Source organism: Aquarana catesbeiana, linkage group LG05 (assembly GCF_042186555.1).
Source record: "Aquarana catesbeiana isolate 2022-GZ linkage group LG05, ASM4218655v1, whole genome shotgun sequence".
Taxonomy (NCBI): Eukaryota; Metazoa; Chordata; class Amphibia; order Anura; family Ranidae; genus Aquarana; species Aquarana catesbeiana.
Genome location: NC_133328.1, coordinates 58,701,038 through 58,722,289, shown reverse-complemented (window position 1 = coordinate 58,722,289; position 21,252 = coordinate 58,701,038). Strand labels below are relative to the sequence as shown.

The window sequence follows — 21,252 nt, the reverse complement described above, 5'->3', positions numbered from 1 at the left end:
GTATTAGTGTCACTGGTGATGTCAGTGTCAGTCCCCCCCCCAAAGCGTCAGCTAGTGTCAGATTGCCGCCACACTATTGCAGTTCCATTTTAAGTCGCTGATAACTAAATGAAAATATCCATTATATACACCATTTGTTTGTAGACGCTATAACTTTCATGCAAACCAATCAATGTACGCTTATTGATACTTATCTTTAGGCTCGGTTCACACTAGGGGCGGCACGACTTGCAGGTCGCCTCACACGACATCCACGGCGACTTGCAAAATGACTTCTGTATAGAAGTCTATGCAAGTCGCCTCAAGTCGCCCCAAAAGAAGTACAGGAACCTTTTTCTAAGTCGGAGCGACTTGCGTCGCTCCTATTAGAACGGTTCCATTGTACAGAACGGAGGCGACTTGTCAGGCGACTAGGTCGCCTGACAAGTCGCCCCTGTGTGAACCGGCACTTGCAATAATTTTTATTGACTACAATAAAAGATACAACAATGATCAAGATAAAAGATATCAAGAAGACAAATACAAAAAGGCACATCTGGCTGTTAAAGGCATTTCCATGAGAACATCAAAGGCACCAATGATATCCACATTGTAGTTGTTTAGGTCAGGTGATATCTTGCTCACAGTAAATGTAACTAGGTTAAAACATGCGTCTAAATCACAACAAAGAAAAAATATGACGGAAACATGTGAGTATTGAGTTTATTGGGATTTTTTTATCGAAGACATGTAGCAGAATACATTTTGGCCTAAATTATGAAGACATTGTAATTTTTTTTGGATATATTTTATAGCAGAAAGTAAAAAATATGTTTCTTTTTTGAAATTTTTGGTCATTTTAAAATTATTTATTAAAAAATCAAAACCCCAGTGGTAATCAAATACCATCAAAAGAAAGCTCTATTTGTGTGAAAAAAATTATATAATTGTTGTTTGGGTATAGTATTGCATGACCGTGCAATTGCAGTTACGCAGTGCTAAATAGCAAAAAAATGGCCTGGTCACAAAGGGGGTAAAATGTCCCAGAGCTGAAGTGATTAAATTGTTGAAAAAGTTAATGCTGGTTCTGATAGAAAGGTGTCAGAACAGTTTGTCGTGTATAGGGTTGTGTAGCCACAGACCGGTCATGGTGCCCATGCTGACCCGTGTCCACAGCCAAAAGCGCCTACAATGAGCATGTGAGCCTCAGAACTGGATTTTGGAGCAATGGAAGAAGGTGGCCTGGTCTTATGAATTCAAGAATGGTTTTAGGCCTGATTCACACCTATGCAGGTTGCAGTTTGCATATTGCAGGTGCATTTTGCATTTTTCAATATATGTTTTTCATCCATTGAAGTCTATGGAACCAAAAACCAGAAAAAAGTCCCTGGCCCTTTCCATAAAATGCACAGATGTGAACTACATCCATAGGAAAGCCGGCTAAATGGACTGTAGTGTGTTTCTGCAAAACTGAAAACTTGCTAAAAAATGCATAGGTGTGAACCAGGCCTCAAGAACACAGCAACTGGTTTGAGGTGTTAACTTGGCCTCCAGATCTCAATCCAATTGAGCATCTGTGGCATGTGCTGGAAAAATAAGTCTGATCCATGAAGGCCCCGCCTCACAACTTACAGGACTGAAAGGATCTGCTACTGACGGCTTGGTGACAGATACCACAGCATATCTTCAGAGGTCTAGAGGAGTTCACGCCTCAAAAGGTTTTGATTGTTGTTGATAATGCTTTGGCTGATTGGTGTACATTTATACATATTTGCTGGCCTATATAAATGGATACAAATTTCTTAAAGGACTTAGTAGCATTGTCCATGGGCAAACTGACACAATGGGGTTGATTGGCCAAAATGTACTTTGCATTATATACATGCTCCACTCCTTTAAAAAAGAATTCCAGGTATGGATATTTTTTATATAGTTACATAGGCCCAGCCTGGACCAATGTAAGTATGTATGCCATACCTAATGGAATCCCTCTAGGAGCTGGAAATGACTGTAATAGACAACACTACTCCAGTGATCTCCACTTGTTCTGGGTCTTGTGCCAAGTGAGTGCCCTGCTGCATTCTGAACACGGGAGGTCGGCCACTCGACAGGGGCGGAATTAAGAGATCACATTTTTTCATTGGATGCAAATCATTCTCTGATTGGATGAGATGGATAGGCAGGGGCAATAACATTAAGCTCTCCATCTAGTCCAATCAGAGAATGCTTTCCATTTATTCAGAAAATACAAAGCATTCTCTTAATGGCACCCATGCTGAACGGCTCTATATTCAAAATGCAGCACTCAGCTGCTCAGCACTCAATGGAGATCACTGTAGCTGTGTCTACTTCAGTGATTTTTAGCTTCCAGGGGCATCGGCCTGGCTTGATTTATACATTGATATGCAAGCTGGACCAATGTAAGTATAAAAATATACCATGCCAACATATCAATCCCACAGTCTCTTTAAAGCCCACCCCAACCAACTTAGATTCACCTTCCCTTCTATCCTGACCACTCCATTCCTCTGATGTCCCAATCCCAAAAACAAATTCCAGTAATATCAGATGGTGAAGAGTATGATATATTCCTGTCAAAGCAATGTAACAGCAGTGATGTTAATACGTAGAGACACGTTCACTTGTGTGCAAATATATAGGGTCTTATAAATACAGTATCTCACAAAAGTGAGTACACCCTACTAAGTGGAAACTGGAGACTATATATATATATATATATATATGAGCCTAGCCTAACCTCATAAAGAGACAGGACATAGGAATTGTGGATGTATAGTATCTCACAATGGTGAGTACACCCCTCACATTTTTGTAAATATTTTATTATATCTTTTTATGTGACAACACTGAAGAAATGACACTTTGTTACAATGTAAAGTAGTGAGTGTACAGCTTGTATAACAGTGTAAATTTGCTGTCCTCTCAAAATAATTCAACACACAGCCATTAATGTCTAAACCACTACATCTCTGTCTGTGTATGTAGTCTATTGTCCTATGTAAGCTATAACTTGATGCCTATACAAAGCTTAAAGTGTTACTTAACCCACAACAGTAAACTCTGTCTGTATATGTAGTAAAACATGCTTGTTATACTCACTATGGAACGTAAGGGCTTAATCTTGCTCATTGTGTAAAAAGGCTGTTTGATCCTGTCTTCTCTGATTCTCCTCTTCTTCCACTGTCCCCAGTCCATCTCCTGATAGTAGAGAGCCTTGGGGGTACTCTGCACATGCTCAGTTTGGTTTGTCAGGGCCAATCAGCACTGTCCAGACAGAGGGTCAGGGGTCATGCAGTCTCATAGGACAATCAGAGGAGAATGAAAACTCCTCCTACAAGCTTTAACCAGTGCTCAGATGGACACTGATAGAAGTCACAAGACTGCTATATACTGCTGATGAAAAAAGGTATTTAGCAGTTTATATTTACTAGAACTATTGCATTTCAATGTTCTGTGTACTGTGGGAGACCAGATATAGTGAATGCAGGGTCCTGGGCTTAGTAGCACTTTAAAGCATTCCCTCTGTGAATCAGGTGCAGACCTGTGCTAATTTACTCTGAAATAGAAACTGGCACAGGCAGGGCTGCTATTAAAAATCATGGGGCCCCATACAGCCCTTATGATGGGGCCCCCGCCTACACCCCCCCCCTAGGGTGCAGCAAAGCAGGGACACTGACTTTATCCACCTACACCCAAAAAAAAAAGTCCCTCTGTTGACCTGATAGGGCCCAGGGAAATGTTTAAGCCCTGGTGAGAAGTAGGAGTGAGGATGTGGTCTTGTAAAATACATTTATTCATTTAGGCAGAAATTACCAATAATGATGCCCTGGGCCCCCCTGTTTAGCTGATGAGGTCTGGGCCCAGTACAACAGGACCAGTTGTACTGCCTTATCAGTGGCCCTGGGCACAGGTGGCACAGATACACCTGAAACAGGTATATATGCTCTTTTAATGTGCACGTCACTTCCGACAGTTTCTTGTGCTGTTATAATGGTGAAGAAGCTTAGTTAATTCCTCAGTCTATTTTATGGCTGCATAAACTGACTAATCAGCTGCGGCAAGAAATGCCATAAAAAAAACATCTCTGGTCGCAAATTCAGGGCTCTATTTGCATGCAACCACACTGATGAGAGCTTACATGCTGGCTGCGGCTGTTTGCACACACTGTGTGTATGCAGCATATATGTCCACCATCAAAAAATCCATTCTTGCAGTTGGCCACCCCCGACTGCCCGTGTGAAGGTCGTGTAACTGTGCCTGCATTGGCACAGCACAGAATAACTTTTAGGGCTCATTCAACACCTCGGGAGGCGCTCAAGGGGGTTTCAAGCCGCTATGACATCTTACAGGTGGGCACTGGCCATTACGACAGCTATACACCATAGACCAGCTGTAAATAATTACAGTACTCCACAGCCGACTTTGAAAGAGCCTTAATAATGAGCTGGTTTCAGCTGCACATCTTCGCAGTAAATGTCAGTTAACAGCAGTCACAGTTTAGTACCTCTAGGTCAGTGTCTCGCTTTTACGCTGTTCATGTGTTTTTATGTCGTCTTTTTGATGTATGCCACTTCTAAGGGTTTGATCAAAGTGTGTTTACTGTTATGCAGAGCCTCCAGCCCAGATAAATGCTTTTCAGGAGTCATAGTCTGATTTATTCCGGCACATCTGTCTCACAGTGTTAAAGCCCAAACACTGCTAATGAAGCACTTTATCCATCATGGCTGATAAGATAGTGTGTCATCACCTTTGGTTTGTGGCAAAGAACAAGTCATGCTGCAAACATTCGTTAAAACCCTTTTCAGAGCCGCACAGCCAGGAATGTTCACCTCCAAGGCCTTTTAAAAAGCAGCCAATTCAGTACAGGCAATCTCACCCTGGTGGGTTCTGAGGAGCTGTATGAGTAGGAGGGCCTACTGCAAGATACAGAGAACAATCTCTATTAACCTATGGTCGGTCGGCTGTAGCCATGGAAAGCATTGCTAATTTGTTGATTTGTTAATCTGGTAAAGTGTATGAAAGAGTCATGGAAAAACATTGTCTGTGTGCCACTTAAGAGATACAGTGAAGGGAAAAAGTATTTGATCCCCTGCTGATTTTATACATTTGGCAACTGACAAAGAAATGATCAGTCTATAATTTTAATGGGTAGGTTTTATTTAACAGTGAGAGACAGAATAACAACAAAAATATCCAGAAAAACACATTTCAAAAAAGTTATAAATTTGATTTGCATTTTAATGAGTGAAATAAGTATTTGATCCCCTATCAATCAGCAAGATTTCTGGCTCCCAGGTGTTTTCTATACAGGGAATGAGCTGAGATTAGGAGCACTCTCTTAAAGGGAGTGCTGCTAATCTCAGCTTGTTACCTGTATAAGAGACACCTGTCCACAGAAGCAATCTATCAATCAGATCCTAATCTCTCCATTATGGCCAAGACCAAAGAGCTGTCCAAGGATGTCAGGGACAAGATTGTAGCTCTACACAAGGCTGGAATGGGCTACAAGACTATAAGCAAACAGCTTGGTGAGATGGTGACAACAGTTGGTGAGATTATTCGCAATTGGAAGAAACACAAAATAACTGTCAATCTCCCTCGGTCTGGGGCTCCATGTAAGAGCTCACCTTGTGGAGTTTCAATGATCATGAGAACGGTGAGGAATTAGCCCAGAACTACACGGGAGAATCTTGTCAATGATCTCAAGGCAGCTGGGACAATAGTCACCAAGAAAACAATTGGTAATACACTACCCTGTGAAGGACTGAAATCCTGCAATGCCCAGAAGGTCCCCCTGCTCAAAAAAGGCACATGTACAGGCCCATCTGAAATTTGCTAATGAACATCTGAATGATTCAGAGGAGAACTGGGTGAAAGTGTTGTGGTCAGAGGAGACCAAAATCAAGCTCGTTGGCATCAACTCACTGCTTTTGGAGGAGGAATGCTGCCTATGACCCCAAGAACACCATTCCCACTATCAAACATGGAGGTGGAAACATTATGCTTTGGGAGTGTTTTTCAGCTAAGGGGACAGGACAACTTCACTGATTCACAGGGACGATGGACAGGGCCATGTACCGTCAAATCTTGGATGGGAACCTCCTTCTTTCATGGATAATCTTGCGCTTGTCACCCCCTCTGTCTCAAAAGGTCCTGCCAATCGCCAGGAGAAATGTTACTGATTAACTGATTAAATGTTGCTGATGTTACTGCCTTCCTTGTGTAGACATACAAAAACCTTGAGACTGGTGTTGGGTGCCACCATCTTGGATGACCACACTTGAAGGAGTTGTAAAGGCAGAAGGTTCTTAATCTTAATGCATTCTATGCATTAAGATAAAAAAAAAACTTTATGTGTGTAGCAGCCACCCCAGCACCCCCTAATACTTACCTGAACCCCATCTCTCTCCAGCGATGTCCACAAATGTCTAAGCTGTCTGGGACACTCCTCCTGATTGGCTGAGACACAGCAGTGGTGCCATTGGCTCCAGCGGCTGTCAACCAATCAGGGGAGAGAGGGAGTCAAGGCTGGGTCAGGGCTCCGTGTCTGAATGGACACACTGAGCTATGACTCAGCTTGAGTGCCCCCATGGGAAGCTGCTGACTGTGGGGGCACTCGATAGGAGGGAGGGGCCAGGAGCAATAAAGAGGAACCCGAGAAGAGGAGGATCCGGGCTGCTCTGTGTAAAACCAACTGCACAGAGGAGGTAAGTATAACATGTTTGTTATTTATTTTAATTTTTTTTAAACTAGACTTTACAATAACTTTGAAAATGTCACTCAAGCAACACTCTGTAGTATTCCCCTTTACTCCTCCTATACCTTCTACTTAAAATGAAGGTGAAAGTTGGAGCTCCACCAGCACAGGCAGTAATTAGACACATCCAGAAGAGAAAATGACTTTGATATGCAATTAGGGGGGTGTGCTGGTGGAATTCTGGTGTGGAAATTCCCTAGCAAGTTTAAAGTCAAAGTCACTGCAAGTGAAACAAAATACTCAGTCAAGACGTTAAAGTAGAACTACACTGTATCTGAGCACCACAAACCAAAAATGCTATTTAATTAATTTATAATATTCAAAGCAAACTGCCCTTAGCTCAGGCAAGCTGGCAAGAGGGTGAGCTTAGCTGAAAACCCCTCCTCCTCCTCCTAAAGACTCCTGGGATGTATGACATAATTTGCCTAGGCCTGGAAACCAGGAAGTACCTGAAATGCAAAAAAAAAAAAAGTTTGACACAAGGAAATATGACTTGTAAATATGTCTATTTACTAATGGTAGCAACGTAAGGTTTACAAATAGTCAATGTTGATTTAGAGCGTGAAGTTCCACTTTAACCTCTTAACCACTTACGGACCGCCCGCCGTCATTATACAGCAGTACTTTGAAGTGGAATACCGTTGGTATGGCAGCCGCTAGCTGCCCCCCGGCATCCACTTCTTCAGCGGGCAGTCCTCTTTCAGATAAACATGGTCTCAGCAGCGGATTCGCCGCAAGATCACTTTTATCAGTGGCGGGAGAGGCCCCCCCCCTCCCACCGCTCTCGGGTGCCCTCCACCGCTTACCGGAGCAGCCATATTCCCTCTGTATGTCATATATATTCTGGATCTTTCAGCTGCCTTTGACACGGTTGACCACTCCCTCCTCAAAAAAAAACTTTACTCCCTCGGTCTCCGTGACTGTGCTCTTCAGTGGCTCTCATCCTACCTATCCCAACGCACATTCAGTGTCACTTACAATTACACTTCCTCCACTCCTCTTCCCTTCTCTGTTGGGGTCCCCCAAGGTTCTGTTCTTGGACCTCTTTTATTTTCAATCTACACCTCTTCCCTGGGTCAGCTGATAGCCTCTCATGGCTTTCAATATCATTTCTATGCTGACGACACACAAATCTATCTCTCCACCCCTCAACTCACTCCATCAGTCTCCTCATGCGTCACTAACTTACTAACAGACATATCTGTATGGAAGTCACATCACTTCCTCAAACTCAACTTGTCCAAAACCAAGCTCATAATATTTCCTCCCCCACGTGCCTCTTCCCCTTACTTCTCTGTCAAGAGCAATAGCACAACCATCCACCCGTCCCCACATGTCAGGGTGCTAGGTGTTATCCTGGATTCTGAACTCTCCTTTCAGCCCCACATCCAATCACTTTCCAAAGCTTGCCGCCTCAACCTCCGCAACATCTCTAAACGACGTCACTTTCTAACCAACAAAACCACAAAGCTCCCGATTCACTCCCTGGTTATCTCTCGCCTCGACTACTGCAACTCCCTCCTCATTGGCTTACCTTTAAATAGACTATCCCCCCTTCAGTCCATCATGAATGCTGCTGCCAGACTCATCCACCTTACAAACCGCACAGTGTCTGCTACCCCCCTCTGCCAATCCCTCCATTGGCTACCACTCGCCAACGAATTAAATTCAAAATACTAACAATAAGTTACAAAGCCATCCACAACTCTGCCCCCAGCTACATCACTAGCCTAGTCTCAAAATACCAACCTAATCGCCATCTCCGTTCCTCCCAAGACCTTCTGCTCTCTAGCTCCCTCATCGCCTCCACCCATATCCGCCTCCAGGACTTCTCCCGAGCCTCGCCCATCCTCTGGAATTCACTACCCCAATCTGTGAGACTGTCTCCAAACTTATCCACCTTTAGGCGATTCCTGAAAACTTTCCTCTTCAGAGAAGCCTATCCTGCCTCCATCTAACAACTGCACTATTTTCTCAATTAGCTCATCCCCCACAGCTATTACTCTTTTGTATAACTTGACTCTCCCTCCTAGATTGTAAGCTCTAACGAGCAGGGCCCTCTGATTCCTCCTGTATTGAATTGTATTGTACTTGTACTGTCTGCTCTAATGTTGTAAAGCGCTGCGTAAACTGTCGGTGCAATATAAATCCTGTATAATAATAATAATATACACTAAGTACATAACAGGGACCAGTTTAGCAGCATGGAGGATCAGGTAAGTAGATCTTCTTTTCTATGTTCCCTAGCCTAGGCCCACTCCTCCTACCATTCTACCTGTAGTCTGATCATTCAAAAAGTGTTGTTCATACCCCTGCTCCATTCTATTGCAGTCAACAGGTAGACTGCATGGCACAAAAGTCATCAGCAAGAGGCTGCAGTTCCACTAAGTAAGCATCGCTTGTTTTGTCTGCCATGAGAAAATTAAATTAAATATAAAACCTCTTGACTTTAGTACATTTGCAACGATTCCTGGTTGACTTTTTGTTTAAGGAATTGCTGTTGGAACATTCCCTAAGCTCTGACTATGATGGCTGAACTGCATCTTTGCAAACTCAATTACTGCAGTGTGAAAGCAAAGCGGTTTTATTAAATGTTATTGTACGTGTCAGGTGCTCTCAATCCAGTATTCGCTCACACTGAAGCTTTTACACTGCCAGCAAAATGTGCAAAGGTGTGAAAATATTGACTGCGGACCCTCTTGACTTATTCATTGTAGAGCATCTCCCGACGGTCCTGGCTGGCGGTGAGCGGAGCGATTCACTGAACTTATTTCTACAATCAATAGAAGTCTCACATTGCTGTTTCTCCCAATGAAACAAGCACTGTCACATTTCTCATAAAACGAACCCTACTGCAAATTTTATGTGTAACTAAATTCGAAAAATAGAAAGGCATTTCTAGTAAAATCCCATCTGCTCCTACGCGTGATAGCGATAAGTGAGGAATATATTGTTTTCTATTCTCTGGTCTTCGTTTCTGCCTGCTGAAATCAGCTGTAATGATTTTGAAGAAGGTGTTACGAAAAGGAAATGTCGGTGAGAAACACAGTATGGTAGGAGATAAGAAGAAAGTGGCTTCAAGAGAACCTGTCTACAGAGCATCCAGTATATACGGGAAGAAGAGACAGATACATACATAGATAGCTCAAAGACAAGAATACACAGATCTTGTGCAATAAAATAGGGAAATATTTATTAAAAATAAAAACAATGTTCCAACTCACAATTTCCCAGTTTGCACCAGTACACATGAGAGGGAGCCAAGGAGGTGCAGCCTGCATACTGTGGCTAGTAGTGGGACTGATTGAGATTATACACAGCTGTCAATTCCTAGGACGGGTCATGCCCCATACACACAATCAGAAAATTGTACGGAAAATACCGCATTCGAATCGTTCGTACGATAATCGGATCGTTAGTACAGAGCTTTCGAGAGCCGATCATGACAGTTCATCTGATGTTATTCTTTTGGACATGTACAAATTTTTTTTGTACGATGCCATATCATACGATTTCCATTTAATCAGTACCGATATCGTTCGAAAATGCAATACAAATGCATTACAACACATGACATCACTTGCGAATTTTGTTTCTGTCGTAAGGGAATTTTCGTGATTTTAGTAAACTCGTCAGATTCGATCTGAGATTAGCATGCAAAAAAAAAAACGGACAATCATTCGTCTGATAATCTCATCGTGTGTACTGGGCCTAAGAGGATTCAGAGATTTCTGTCTTTCACCAGCACGTCCAGATCCAGGGGCAGGACCTGGCAACACATTTCAAGGGGTTTCCCTTACTTTCATTACTGCAGAACATAGTAGTAATGTAGGACTCTGCAGGATGATGCCAGCATCAGACACTGCCAGAAATGTGTCTGATGTAAAGATCTTTTGGGCTATGTATCACTGCACCAGTACCATTCACACGAGTGGAATTTCCTTCGTAAAAATCTTAGATGGTTTTTCCGACAGAATTCCACTCAAGCTTGGCTTGCATACACACGGTCACACAAAAGTTCTCTGAACTTTCGACCGTCAAGAACGCGGTGATGAACAACACTACGACGAGCCGGGAAATGAAGTTCAATGCTTCCGAGCATGCGTTGAATTGTTTCCGAGCATGCGTGATTTTTTGCTTGTCGGAATTGCATACAGACGAACAGAATTTCCGATAGGAACTTTTTCCGACGGAAAAATAGAGAACCTGCTCTCAATCTTTTGCTGGCTGGAATTCCGCCAGCAGAAGTCCGATGGAGCATACACACGGTCGGAATTTCCGACCAAAAGCTCACATCAGACTTTTGCTGGTGGAATTTCATGTGTACGGGGCATAAGATGATTCCAGTAACAGATATCAGACCAGGTAAGTATAAATGTTCTTCTTTAACATGGCTTAAAGTGATTGTAAAGGCAGAAGTTTTTTTTTTTTTTATCTTAATGCATTCTTTGCATTAAGATAAAAAAAAAACCTTCTGTATGCAGCAGCCCCCCTAATACTTACCTGAGCCCCATCTTTATCCAGCGATGTTACAGGAGTGTCTAAGCTGCCTGGGACTTCCCTCCTCATTGGCTGAGACAGCAGCGTGGCACGTTTGGCTCCAGTTGCTGTCAATAATCAAAATCATTTAGCCAATCAGGAGAGAGAGGGGCGTGGCTGGGTCACGGTTCCATGTCTGAATGGACACAAGAATGTCTGGCTCAATTCGGATGCCCCCATAGCAACCAGCTTGCTGTGGGGGCACTCAACAGGAGGGAGGGGCCAGGAGCACAAAAGAGGGACCCGTGAAGAGGAGGATCTGGACTGCTCTGTGTAAAACCAACTGCATAGAGCAGGTAAATATAACATGTTTGCAATTTTTTTTTTTTTAAACAAGACTTTACAATTACTTTAAATGTTTTTGGTCACTGGCATGGTCACTTTAGGAGGTGAACACTTTGAATTGTTTGCTGCAGATAGGCATGTCTAAGATCTAAACTGCAGCAAGGCCGATGGACAGGGGTCAACAAGGTGAAGGACAGGGGCCAGCAGAGCTGAAGATAGGAATCAGTTGAGCCAAGGACAGGGGTCAGGATGATGCTGGACAGGGGGCAGCAGATTCAGAACAGAGGTCAGAAAGGAGGAGGACAGTGTCCCTGTCTGGAGGTAGCCATCTTGGTAGAGGCAGGGCTTTGCTTCCTCATGTCAGAGCCTCCAGCAAGGAAAACACTGAGCAGAACAGTAGTAACATCACCAAACCTCCAGATCTACTAAAACTAGCATTCAGACGGAGCAGTGCCTCAGATCTCACACTGCAGAGATACAGTTATGAGGCTGTAGGCACAGGAATGCCTAGGTACTCTCACATACTAGGAAGTGCACTACTATTTTTCAGACGAAAAGTAAATATTTCAGGGCACTTCTTAGACGCAGTTAACATATTTACATGTTCACTTTACCATAGCAAACCTTTACTTTTTTAAATTTCAGATCCACATTAATACATTTCTGTGACTTCAATTAGGCTTTAAAGCTAAACTCCAGTCAGGTATAAAAGATACAAATGAATGCACCTCTGTATTTATTAATAACCTCATCTGTGCATTGCTCTTACTAGGTTATACTAATTATGCATCACTAGTAAATAGAGCATTCCATGTAAATTTCTCTACTGAGTACTTTATTTCTTTTCATATATATATATTTATATATTTAGATATATATATATATATATAGAGAGAGAGAGAGAGAGAGAGAGAGAGAGAGAGAGAGAGAGAGAGAGAGAGAGAGGAGAGAGAGACTGAGAGGTGATGATGCCTTCTGTGCGATATGATTTTTTTAGGGTTAGGGTTCTCTTTGTGTAATTTTTCATTTTTTTCTCCAACTGGTTTTTAAACTATTCTAAAATAATAAAATCGTTTGTTACATTGCGGTGTGGCTTTGTTCTTGATTTAGTGTTCTGTATTCACTATTATATAATTTAAATATATGATTTAAATGCAATTACAGTAAGCACCTTAATCTGATCTGGTATAAGATTCTTGCCATCACCAATACATCAGCATTTGGAGAGGAAGGAGCAGGACTGGGAGCCAATCAGATGTGCCGCATGTAATTTACTGTCAATTTAAACTGTATTTTCTATTCTTTGTACATATCGGTTCTGCTGTAATGCATTGTATACATCAGGGGTGCTCAACCTTTTGTAGATCAAGGGCCACCTAAGTGATTTGGTAACTATTTGTTGGCTACAATGAACTATGGGGGTTTTACTGCCCCCCAAACCACATATGTAAACAAGTTTTTACTGTCCTGAGCCCCCTATAAGATTGCTTTCACACTGACGTGCTGCGGTTTACCCACACCACGAGAGTAGCACGGTGCACCAGCGGTATTCTTGTGCATTAGCTGCGCTATGCTAGAAACTATTTTTACATCTTGAGGGTGTGGTGCACTTTCTGAAAGTGCACCAGAACTCCTGCATTCAACCTGCGGGATATAATAGAAGTCTACATTGACGGAACAAGGAAGCGAGCACTGCATAAACTGATGATACCTCGGTAGTGCCCGCTCCTGTCCCAGGCTCCTTTTCCAGGCAGAGTGAACTTGGCATCACTCCACCTGGGGCATGAGCCGGCACTAAAAAGGAAGCATTGGCTTAAGCAGCACTTGCTCCCCCCGTGGTTGCCTGCTCCCTCTGCTGCTGGCGCTGGCTCACTCCACTCTGATGCTCTGGAATGGCAAGTGCTGGTTGCTGATCCTGGGCATGCGCTTCCCTGGTTTGAGGTTGTGGGTATGGTTGCCACCTCATCCCTTTAAACCCGAACACATATTGATTACACAGGTTCTGTGGCTGATTAAGGTGGTAATTAAACTCACTTGGTGCCTTATCTACATTTAATTAGCCTCAGAACCTGTGTAATTCAAAGGTGTTCAGGTTTAAAGGGATGAGGTGGCAACGCTAGTCGTGGGCCATGGGTTGAGCACCCCTGGCCTACAGCAGCATGAGCAATTAACACTAGCAGTGCAGTCACAGCCCCACTACAAGGGATACTTTTTTAATTACACAGCTTTTAATGTTTCACTTTAAAGATGCATTTCTGTAAAGCATTCTCTGAAAGGTGTCCGTGTTGAGTAGCCAACCTCCTGTGTTCACAATGTAATAAGGGACCTGAAAGCAAGTGGAGATCAGTGGAGTAGTGCTGTGTACTTCAGTGATTTCCAGCACCCAGGGCGATTGGCTTTGTATGGTATATACATAGTTGCATTCGTCTAAGCTGGATCAATATAATTAAGTATAAAATATCCATACCTGGAATTCACCTTTTAAGCTGGATTCAGCTTCCTGTAAAATGTTTTTTTTTTTTTTTTTTTTTTGGTACGTGTCATCCCTGGCAGTGCTAAGTCTCCCATGCCATTTGTTTGACAATCTCTCACATATTAGGCTTGAAAATGGGCAGAATTGATTTTAGGGGCCATGCACACTGGCTTAAAAAACGTTGCTAGAGGAATTACCATTTTTTTCTGTAGAAGCAACTAATGTTATCCTGTGCCCATGCACATTAAGGTTGTTTAGAGCAGCGGTTGCCAACCAGTGGTCCGTGGACAATTAATGGTTCACGAGAAAGTTTTGGTGGTCCCCAGGGGTGCTGTCGCAAATCAACATTATGGCGGACATATACTGCACAATGTTGTTTTCAGTGTTGTTCTCAATGTGCGCTGACAGTTAATCTGGTCAGTGCGCATTGATAACCGATGCCTTCATTGTAGTTCAGTCTCCTGTGAGTTCAGAGGGAGGCGCCGGTAGTATTGCAGAGAGAGTGGGAGGTGAAGAAGGAGACTGTGGGAGGGAGCACAGAGCTGCAACACATGGCTGGATAAGGAAGTGAGATCCAATGAGGAGTCTGTGTAAGGCAGTGTGCAAGGAGGGGAAGAGGGCAGAGAGTTGGAGCATTGTGTGTATAAGGCAGCAGTATAATCCAGGGGTAGGGGGGCAGAGAGCCGAAGCATTGTGTGTATAAGGCAGCAGTATGATCCAGGGGTAGGGGGGCAGAGAGCTGAAGCATTGTGTGTATAAGGTAGCAGTATGATCCAGGGGTAGGGGGGCAGAGAGCCGAAGCATTGTGTGTAAAAGGCAGCAGTATGATCCAGGGGTAGGGGGCACAGAGTCAGAGCATTGTGTGGTGTATAAGGCAGCAGTATCATCCAGGGGTAGGGGGGCAGAGAGCCGAAGCATTGTATGTATAAGGCAGCAGTATGATCCAGGGGTAGGGGGCACAGAGTCAGAGCATTGTGTGTGTATAAGACAGCAGTATGATCCAGGGGTAGGGGGGCACAGAGTCAGAGCATTGTGTGTGTATAAGACAGCAGTATGATCCAGGGGTAGGGGGGCACAGAGCCGGAGCATTGTGATTATAAGGCAGCAGTATGATCCAGGGGTAGGGGGGCACAGAGTCAGAGCACTGTGTGTGTATAAGGCAGCAGTATGATCCAGGGGTAGGGGGGCAGAGAGCCGAAGCATTGTGTGTATAAGGCATGTCAAATTCATATTAGTGGTTCGCGGGATTCAAAATGGTAAATTTAGTGGTTCGTGATGTCAGAAAGGTTGGTGACCACTGGTTTAGAGGCATATTTTAAGCTCAGCGTTTAGAGGCAGAAAAAAAACAAAACCCTTATGTTTTGCATTTTTAAGAGCAGGTTTTTGGCAGAAAAAAATGCTAAACTCTCCTAAACGCTAGTACAAAAAATTTTTTCTGCCAAGAGCATTGGCGTTTCTTCAAGCCAGTGTGCATGGACCCTAAAGATTCAGCTCCCATTAACTTCAATGGGGTTCAGATTAAAGTGTTACTAAACCCACAACAGTAAAATCAGTCTTTAAATGCAGTAAAGCATGCTTGTTATACTCACTGTGGAAGGCGTTAATCCTCCACATTGTGTAAAAAAGGCTGTTTGATCCTGTCTTCTCTGACCACCCCCCCTTCTTCCACTGTTGCCAATCTATCTTCTGATTTAGAGTCACTCTGCACATGCTCAGTTTGGTGTGTATTGCTAGGGAGCTGTTTTGTTCTCTGGGGAGGGTGCACGTGATCAGCACAGGGCCAATCAGCACTGTCCAGACAGGGGGTCAGGGGTCAAGGGTCCTGCTGCCTCCTAAGACAGTCAGAGTAGAATGAAAACTCCTACAAGCTTTAACCAGGCACTGATAGAAGTCACAAGACTGCTATATACTGTTGATGAGAAAAGGTATTTAGCCGTTTATATTTACTAAAATATTTGCATTTCCATTATGAGTACTGTGGGAGATCAGATATAGTGAATGCAGGGTCCTGGATTTAGTAACACTTTAAAGATCAAACTTCCTTGTTTTGAGTTTTTGCATTTTTATTGCAAAACTAAAGAAAAAAAAAATATCAAACTTCAATGTTTTACATTTTTGCATTTTTTATTGCAAAACTAAATAAAAAGAATAAAAAAAAAAAGATCAAACTTCCTCTTCAATATTCCCCTGATCCCTAATGCTGATATAAGAGGAGAGAACAGTGAGCAAGGAGATGAGCTCCTCCAACTCCTGCTGCTCCTTCACTGCTGAACCAGCAGGCTGGTGGTGGAAAGAGGACATCACAGCATTCCTCCTGCAGTCTACAATCGTAATGGTTTATGAACACTGTCATCCTCCCGAATATACGACAGGGCTGGGTAAATCTCAGAACTGGATAAACAACCAGCTTCCTTATATGTGATTCATCTGTGCATTAAGCTTGCCTGCAGTTCAGCTTTAAACTCCTTGTTTCATGCAATGTACCTGTGATTGTGTCCGCCCCGTGTATAGTCTAATGTATAGGAACAGCCTAACGCACTGAATGAGCAGCCGCACAGCCTGCCGCCAGCAACTATAGAGAAGCACTTTGCACTCCAAGCACGGGACCTTTTCAAGCTGCACATTAACTAAAAACGAACATATTGCCTACAGCATTCTCTTTATCCAAGAAACATTCCTGGCAATCTAAAACAAACTTCCTAGAAATCTGTCTAATAATGTTTTCCTGTTCCCTCCGTCATCGGCCCACGGGTACAGTTTATTTGTCTGTCACTTTGATGAGTCCATTCATGAGCCGTATAACACAGTCTGATGTTCTCCCAAATGGGGTCTGTGCTAACCTTGGATGCGGGGATTGTTTAATGTTTCATTATCTTTGGATCACACACTGTACAGAAAGATGATTTCTCTGACAGCAAAGGACCGATCGAAAATGCAGAGATTTCCTGACGGTAAATAAGACGAGGGTCTGAAGTTATGACAGCCGAACAATCGTTCTGTACAAATATCGTAACGTGAACATACACAGCTGTACTCACCAAGTAGAGCTATACACTATATAGTCAATAGTATTGGGACGCCTGCCTTTAGACGCACATGAACTTTAATGGCATCCCAATCTTAAGGCCCGTACACACAATACGAAAATCGGAAGAAACCTTTTGTCTGACGAACGATCTGCCGATTTTCGGATCGTTGGTATGGTGCTTGTGACAGCCGATTGCGGTTTTTCGTGCAAGCTATAACATTTTTGTCGTACGTGAACGCTACGTCCGATTTTCATTTGATTAGTGCAGTTTTTCGGATGAAAAAAATCGTAAGAGCAAGACTATGCATGCTCAAAAACGAAAGAACACATCCAAAATTAGTCAACACATGATGATTTACTAAAGGCCAATAGACTGTACACCTTGGAAAGTGCAATTGCTCCAGAGCTTAGTAAATGAGGTAAGGCTTCACTTTGCAAAGAATACCCAATCACATGCAAGGAGAATAAAAAAAACAGCATTTTTGCTTGCACATGATTGGTTGATGAAAGTCAGCAGAGCTTCTGCTCATTTACTAAACTGTGGAGCAACTGCTCTTGCCGTGTGCAACTGCACTTTCCAAAGTGCACAGTCTTTTTTGCCTTTAGTAAATCAATCCCATTACATCACTTCTGAAGTTGTATTCTGTCGTACGAGATTTTCTTCATGGTGAGTAACCACTTCACTTTCGACATGAGACTAGGATGCAATAAAAAACAGACGAACGGTCATCCGAAAATCTGATTGTGTATACGAGGCTTTAGTCTGTAGGGTTCAATATTGAGGTGGTCCATCCTTTGCAGCTATAACAGCTTCAACTCTTCTGGGAAGGCTGTCCGCAAGGTTTAGGAGTGTGTCTATGGGAATGTTTGACTATTCTTCCAGAAGGGCATTTGTGAGGTCAGGCACTGATGTTGGACAGGAAGGCCTAGCTCGCAGTCTCTGCTCTAATTCATCCCAAAGGTGTTCTATTGGGTTGGGGTCAGGACTCTGTGCAGGCCAGTCAAGTTCCTCCACCCCAAACTCGCTCATCCATGTCTTTATGAACCTTGTTTGTGCACTGGTCCAAATCATTTAGCTGAGGAGGGATTATGATGTGGGGTTGTTATTCAGGGGTTGGGCTTGACTCCTTAGTTCTATTGAAGGGAACTCTAAAGGCGTCAGCATACCAAGACATTTTGGACAATTTCATGCTCCCAACTTTGTGGGAAAAGTTTGGGGATGACCCCTTCCTGTGCTAACAGGACTGGGCACCAGTGCACAAAGCAAGGTCCATAAAGACATGGATGAGCGAGTTTGGAGGAACTTGGCTGGCCTGCAGACAGTCCTGACCTCAACCTGATAGAACACTTTTGGGAAGAATTAGAGCAGAGACTACGAGCCAGGCCTTCTCGTCCAACATCAGTGTCTGGCCTCACAAATGCGCTTCTGGAAGAATGGTCAAACATTCCCATAGACACACTCCTAAACCTTGTGGACAGCCTTCCCAGAAGAGTTGAAGGTGTTATAGCTGCAAAGGGTGGGCCAACTCAATATTGAAAGAATCAAAGGAAATGGAAAAATGGACTTTGTAGGCACCAGTCATAAAAACAAATATAAATATTTTATTATACAAAAAGTACATAAAGCCAAAAACATCGACAAATTAAAACATTGCAATAAAATTGCACAGCACTAGCTGGTACTCTCTCAAACATAGGTCATAGCCTACAGGTGGGTTTCCCTTAACAAAGGGGTAGATATGGCCCTCTGTTCAACATATGAGACAACAAACTAATACAGCTCTACATGTTTCGCAATTGAATGCTTCTTCAGGAGCCCGTTTGAGTCACCTGTAATAGGGAAAAAGAGACTCAATATTGAACCCTACATACTAAGACTAGGATGCAATTAAAGTGGTTGTAAACCCTTTACAAAAAAAAAACCTACAAGACAAAGGCAGAATGAGCTAGTATGCATAGCATACTCAAACTGAAATTTTCCAGCAGTCCTTTTTGGAGGTAAGTAGCTGGGAAGATTAGAGTTAATTGTGTTTCCCAGTTCTTTTCTTGGTGGGCTTTCCTGGGTCTGACCCACTGGTTCTGTGCATTATAAAAGGGACAGTGGTCTGTACCTAGAGGGAGTTAATGGAAGTCTAAGGTTGCTGCCGGTTGCGTCCTGTTCAGCCAGTTGAAGATGCTGAGGCCAGTATGTCAACCAATGCACATCTGCCCTTAAGACCCTGCTACAGTCGGAAAGAGCTGCTGGGACTTGTAGTCCTTCCTGAAGATACCATCCATGGACTCTGCCAAGAATGGACTCTTTCTAATGCAGGTATGCTGGGGCAGCCTCAAGCCTGATGTTAGGGATTAGAGATGTTAGGAAAAGACTGCACTTATCTTGAACTGTTGTCTGTGTATGTCATCATATTTATTTATTCAAGTAAAGCATTTGAAACTTTGCCTCTGCCTGCTCTGAAGTTACTCAAGGGGTGCAATGCAAGTAACCGGCACACATAATTACAGCTCTGGTTACTAACTACATTGGGGTATGAAGATAACAGTACAAGAGTTAATTCAGTGTGAAGATACAGAGGTTACCAAGGGTAATGGAGGTTTCTCCAGCAGCCGGTCATGAAGCGTGTACATGTGACAGGTGAGACAGCCTCTTGCAGCAAGGGAGAGGTTACCAACATTCCTTCTGCAATGATCCGCCTCCTATAGCAACGGGAGCAGATCTGCGCCACCAAGGCCCTCATCCTGTATACAGGTGGAAAAGTAATGAAGTGCACACATGGAGTACGCACTAGGTGAACAGAGGGACCCAGTACTGTTACTGGGAGCAAGGTAGCGGTGATACGCTGGACAGGTGGGGAGGGCAAGGGCTCTGCGCATTCCTCCTAAATGCACAAGTAACCAAGGTGATGTTTAGTACATTGGGAGAGTTTAATCAAGTTGAATTGCCTGTTCAAGTAAAGGTACCCCGTGTTTAAAGCAGTGACCCTGTTCTAAGTGCCTAGCATGGAGGATGTGACTATCACCCCATGACCCATGCCCTACATGTTCATGAGAAACCAACCCTTAGATTGACTTCTTATGAACAGGGACAGCCATAGCTGGATCGAAAATTTGTCTGGTCCCTGCTGAACCACCAGAATTTCAATTCATCTATCGCCAGCTTTAGGTTTATCAAAACCATGTAACGTGATGACCTACTGAAACCAATTATACAATCAGGCAGGTCTTTGCGCTAATTATCTGTTGGCAGATGTAAAGGTGATAATACAATCAGATTGTGACATGTATGATCAGTTCAAGATATGGTCTCCAACTCCTAGTCAACGCCAGCTACATGTGACTCTGTCCTTTCATATATCACGTCACTCCGCAGAACCTAGTTCATTGCTACCATTTCCATCAAGTTGCCACAATCTAAAAGTTTCAGAGAGCTTCCCTTGCTTCGGTGTAGGCCAAAGAAACCAACAGATAACATGAGAAGCTAAAAACCATCTGCCAGTAATCTTTATGAAAACTTAAGACACAATCCAGAATCATCCCATCATTACATTCTAAGAAGACGGTGAATCATAACGGAAGGTCGTCGAGGACGTACCTTTGGCAGAGTTGGCTCCAGGAGGCTTTGCTGGTATGTGTGCCGCCTGCACCTGCTGTTGCTTCTTAACAAGACTCCCCTCGCTGCCAGCCCTGAGAATCTTCTCCCCTAAGCTGATTTTTCTTGACCGGCTGTTGAAATCTTCAATCCTGCTCACAGGCAGCTTAGACGTTACGTTAGCTGACAAGGGCCTGGCCAAACGTGACGGCTTGGACATGGCGAACGCGGGGCTGGGAAAATTCCCACAAAGCCAGGGCAGGAGGTGAAATCCTCAGTTAGCCATAGTGGCCAAGCGGTGCAGAAGAGACAGCGATCCAGGCTTTACCTCTGTGCTGCTGGAAAGTGCAGAGAAGGAATCTGTAGCCAGAGAGAAGGGAATAGGCAGTGAATGGGTAATCAGACAGGCACTTTATCAGACCTGTGGAATGTAAATGTGCCCTGAGTTGCGGATTATGACTCCTCTGCAGCGGGCTATAGCAGGGAACAGATGCTGAGTGCTGTGTGCCGGAGTTCTCTGACTGCAGGAAAGAGGCTGCTGCATGCTCAGACTAGAACTGACCATCGTTAAACCAAAACAAGAA

At 43.5% G+C, this 21,252-nt stretch overlaps 1 protein-coding gene across 9 annotated transcripts in view; it reads right to left on the bottom strand.

Annotated features, from left to right (window-relative positions):
• The window catches only part of KIAA1217 (KIAA1217 ortholog), a 901,007-nt gene that overhangs the window by 599,390 nt on the left and 280,365 nt on the right, over window positions 1-21,252 (bottom strand). For 3 of the 9 annotated variants that reach the window (XR_012244374.1, XR_012244375.1, XM_073629772.1), the window contains exon 1: window positions 20,672-20,820. The exons of 1 other annotated variant lie outside the window; for it this stretch is intronic. The gene's annotated coding sequence lies outside the window, so the exon portion shown is untranslated. Of the gene's footprint in view, window positions 1-20,671; window positions 20,959-21,252 lie in introns of those variants that run through there. 5 more of the 9 variants (XR_012244381.1, XM_073629773.1, XR_012244386.1 and 2 more) reach the window with 4 other exon arrangements.